We start from the raw sequence: 4,453 nt of genomic DNA on the forward strand, positions 1-4,453 counted from the left end.
GGGGTGACTGCCCGTCGTGACGGTTGGGCGGAAGGATGGGCCGGTGGAGAGTGGGGGTTGGTTTTGGCGGTAGGTGGAATAGCGCCATGTTTAGAATGTGTCTAGCTGTGTAAGAGTATTTGTCGTCTCTTTTCTTCCAGGGTGTAGGCGGGGCTCAATTTGACTACGTAGACTGGATTTAATGAAAACCTCTGTCAGGGGAATAAACTTCTGTTTTTTCCTGTCTCCTGGCTGGGTAGTTTTTCCCTGGTCCCGGCCGGTGTGCGATGCAAGGATCGTTATCTGGATTTGGGTGCAGGTCAGGCTCAGGCTGGAGTTTTTTCGGGCAGGATGATTTTTTGAGGCCCCCGTACCTGGTGTTTCTGAGGATCACGGAGGGTGATGGCTTGTGGCGGTTTTGGTGGTAGGGTGGCCGAGGGGAGAGCGGGTGGTGGTTTGAGTGGTAGCTGGCTGTGTGGTGTTTAAAATGTGTGTAGCAGTGCCTGAATGGTTGATGTTTTGGTTTTTTCCTTACGGGCTGTAGGTTGTGTAGCTTTTGTTTAGAGGCAGTAGACAGACAAAATAGAAATTAAAAAAAAAAAAACAAAAAAACAAAAAAACAAAAACAAACAAAAAAAAACCACCAAACCACACAAAACCAAAAATCCAAAAAACCCAAAACAGCTGGGGGACAAGAAATTTTTTCTCTTCCTGTCCCCTGGCTGGGTTTTTACTCCCCGCTCCTGGCCGGTCTGTGAGGCGACTGTTGTCGCCTATGTTTGGGCGCAGGTCTGTCTCAGGCTGGTGTTTTTAAGGCAGTGAAACAAAAAAGGGCCGAACAATAGGCCTCAAACCAAGGTTGACTTCTGAGTGAATCCCCCGACCAGCGACCAGCATCTTATCAGCGTGAAAATGCACCCCTGGGAAGGATCCCTGGGAACAATCAGTAAACGACAGGAAGTAACTATAAATCCCAAATGTACCGAAAAAGAGGAACTCCTCAGACATGCCCGGATCCTGGCCAGATCTGGACGTGCCTGAGTGAGGCATATCAACCTCCCAGATATCTCCTGTGCATTTTGTATAGACTTGTTTGTTAAACTGTATAAAAGCCGGACCCTCTCGCAGCAAAGACGGAGACCTTACCTACGAGTGGACGCACTGCGTGGGACTTCCCAATTGCCGGGAAAGGCTCTCCGACCCTTCGCTGTGACGGGGCTCCCCAGCTGATGCACGGGTCTGGATGATGGTCAAGTAGGAAGGCAATTGGTGATGTATCTTTCTTAATCACTAGAGCTAGCTTTATGTAGTAATGACTAGATGCGTTACCTCGCTTATTCTTTCTGCTGCTTTAAACCAAAGTGAAATAAGCCTATTTCTTTAGCTTGGTGATGTGTCCTTTGTGTTAACCCCGTCAACTGGCAAAACAGGCAGGCAGAAATTTTTTTGTGTGGCCTCCCCGGGAAGAGCCGGTTGTGTTTTCTCCCATTTGTTTTTTCTTGCAGGTGAAGAGGAAGGCGTCAACTGCAGGAACGTGCTAGTTAGTTGCCGCGCTGCTTTTGTCGAGGATGGAATCGGACCTCCGGCCCTCTGAAAGCTAAGTCGAGCGAACGGGGCCGAGGTTGGGAATTGCAGGGAAGTGTTTGAAAGTTAGCACGGGGGAGAAGGCTGTACAGGAGCGGGGCCCTCCGGTCAGGTAAAGGGAACGGATTACTTTTCCCCTCGATGTTAGCGTGTCCCGGGCAGGGCAGTTCCCGCCTCTGCGTGTGTCATCGTGTAGTTTGTTTCTTCTGTCTGCCGTGTCTTTGCCCTTCCTCGGCTCTAAACGTCCTCGCGTCTCTTTGGGCTCGAGGAGCTCGGCACGCGTCTCGGGGGCCATCCCTAGGGTATCGAACGCCCATCTTCATCGGCACGCTGCCGATCGGGTGCTTTTTTATTCTTGCGTTATGAGCTTAAAGCGTGGGTAGGTCTTGGAAGTTTCCGGTCGGGAGTCTTTTGCGCAGCATCGTCGCCGGCTGCGGCATCAGCTCTGCTCCTTAGGCATCCATTTTCACGGACTGCGACGTCTCCCCTGCATCCCTCCGTCCTAGGATTCGGACTCCTACTTCTCATCCACCGTCTCGGTTTTGACGGTAGCTTCGTATAACGGGCCATAACGCGTGACTCTTTCTGGGGCTGCCGTATAGCCTCCTCGCCTCCCAGTTGTGGCCCTCTAGGTCTTCTCGCCTGACATGGTATCTTGTCTGAGAGCCCTTATCGCTTAGAGTTTATCTTGGAATCAAACCTTTGGTAGCGTTTAGCGTTAGTGTATGCGTGTGCCTGTTTGGCTCAGAGCTGCCCTGCCTGGGGGGTGTAGAGTCAGGAGTAAGTACAACGGCAGTAGAAGTCAACGGTTTAAATGTTGATACGCTTAGACCGCCTAGGCGACAGACGTACGGTCACCTCGTAGTAGCCATCCAGAGGCTGTGCGGACGGTCATTTCTAGGGCGTTTTATGGAGACTGTTGGAGCGGTGTGGGAGCAGCTGTCCAGCAGTAGCAAATGAGATGGAATCTCAAAGGTGTTAAGGCTCGCAGGCGTGGGAGCGTACGCTCTGGGGGGAGGCGCGTGGTTTTCTTTTTAACAACAGGCTGTAGTTGGATGCCAGCTAGTATCCCTAGGTGGAAGTGACACCTCCGGATTTGTTAAGCCTCCGGGTGACTCGCGTAACTGTTTTGACATGCAGATCGGTGAGATGCGCACCAAAGAGTGACGGGGGAGGTGAGCGGAGGGCTGTGAGAAGGTGGGTCACTGAGTGGTGCGGGAGGGAAGATGGCACCGGTGCTATCTGAGGGGATGATAGCGGTGTGTGGTGTGTTTTGTGGTGTTTTTTGTTTGTTGTTTTTGTTTTTTAGATGGAGAGCCACAAGCAAAGTAGGATTTTGGCACCGGAGGCAGCTTGGGCGAGGTGAGCCACGACGAGGGGGGTTAAAGTAGCAGTTCTTATTTTAGGCATCAAATTGTCGGTGAAAGTAGAAGCATCCCTTGTGGTACGTGTGTTACAGGTGGCACGCGAGCCTTGACGTGACAACTGGAAACAGCAGCGGCAGGGCAGGTGAAGGGCCGAGGTAAGGGAGCGGGAGATGGGAATCCGTGCGGGCAGACCCCAGTTTCAGGCGGTAACTCTCGGCACGTGTCTTTTCCTTGAGTTTTTTGCAGGTGCCGCGGATGGCCGCGGAGGGGCCGAGCCGCACGCAGACTGACAGTGTGAGAAGGTGAGGCAGTTGTCAGCCAGGTCGGTGTCTAATACGGAAGTATCGTAGGACCGCTCCGTTGAGCGCTCGCCTTGCTTTTGCAGGTGCTTTGGGAGCCGCCTTTGGGATGGGATGAGCGTTTGAAGCGAGCCGGGGTAGTCGCAAGGAGGATCGTGGGTGACTCGTTAGAAGCGCAAGGGTAACTTTGTCTCTCGGTATCTTAGGTAACGCCAGTGACGACGGCTGCAGCATCTGACTCTGCAAAGAGCCGGTGAGCGGAACCCCGCGACGCTTCTGAGTACAGGGGGGTGTCGTGGAAGAGGTAGGCACGGAGCAGCGCGATGCCAACGGCCGGTTGTGTTTTCTCCCGTTGGCGTTTTCTTGCAGGTGAAGAGGAAGGCGGCAACTGCAGGAACGTGCTAGTTAGCTGCCGCGCTGCTTTTGTCGAGGATGGAATCGGACCTCCGGCCCTGTGAAAGCTAAGTCGACCGAACGGGGCCGCGAGGAGGGGCCGAGGTTGGGAATTGCAGGGGAGTGTTTGAAAGTTAGCACGGGGGAGAAGGCTGTACGGGAGCGGGGCCCTCCGGTCAGGTAAAGGGAACGGGTTACTTTTCCCCTCGATGTTCGCGTGTCCCGGGCAGGGCAGTTCCCGCCTCTGCGTGTGTCATTGTGTTGTTTGTTTCTTCTGTCTGCCGTGTCTTTGCCCTTCCTCGGCTCTAAACGTCCTCGCGTCTCTTTGTGCTCGAGGAGCACGACACGCGTCTCGGGGGCCATCCCTAGGGTATCGAACGCCCATCTTCATCGGCACGCTGCCGATTGGGTGCTTTTTTTATTCTTGCGTTATGAGCTTAAAGCGTGGGTAGGTCTTGGAAGTTTCCGGTCGGGAGTCTTTTGCGCAGCATCGTCGCCGGCTGCGGCATCAGCTCTGCTCCTTAGGCGTCCATTTTCACGGACTGCGACGTCTCCCCTGCATCCCTCCGTCCTAGGATTCGGACTCCTACTTCTCATCCACCGTCTCGGTTTTGACGGTAGCTTCGTATAACGGGCCATAACGCGTGACTCTTTCTGGGGCTGCCGTATAGCAGTGTTCTGAGTGCCTTTCTGTACAAGTTTTCTGTCTCACAGTTTACTTCTGAAATAAGAAAAAACCCAAACCAAACCAAAACAAACTAGTATATGTTGTATGTGACTTCATGTTTGGGGTGCAGAAAAAGGGAAGAAATGGACAAAAGGAGAATTCAC

At 53.1% G+C, this 4,453-nt stretch overlaps 1 long non-coding RNA gene across 3 annotated transcripts; it reads left to right on the forward strand.

Annotated features, from left to right (window-relative positions):
• The first annotated feature begins 1,747 nt into the window (after positions 1–1,747).
• LOC122153475 lies at positions 1,748–3,796 on the forward strand. 3 transcript variants are annotated; one of them, XR_006165376.1, is made up of 6 exons: positions 1,748–2,760; positions 2,873–2,925; positions 3,023–3,085; positions 3,167–3,232; positions 3,316–3,482; positions 3,599–3,796. It is a non-coding gene; the product is annotated as an uncharacterized LOC122153475 (long non-coding RNA). The 3 variants fall into 3 exon arrangements; XR_006165377.1 differs by having other exon boundaries at positions 3,316–3,435; XR_006165375.1 differs by having other exon boundaries at positions 3,316–3,796.
• Positions 3,797–4,453: the final 657 nt, after the last annotated feature.

Source organism: Tyto alba, unplaced genomic scaffold, assembly GCF_018691265.1.
Source record: "Tyto alba isolate M040663 unplaced genomic scaffold, T.alba_DEE_v4.0 Super-Scaffold_2, whole genome shotgun sequence".
NCBI lineage: Eukaryota > Metazoa > Chordata > Aves > Strigiformes > Tytonidae > Tyto > Tyto alba.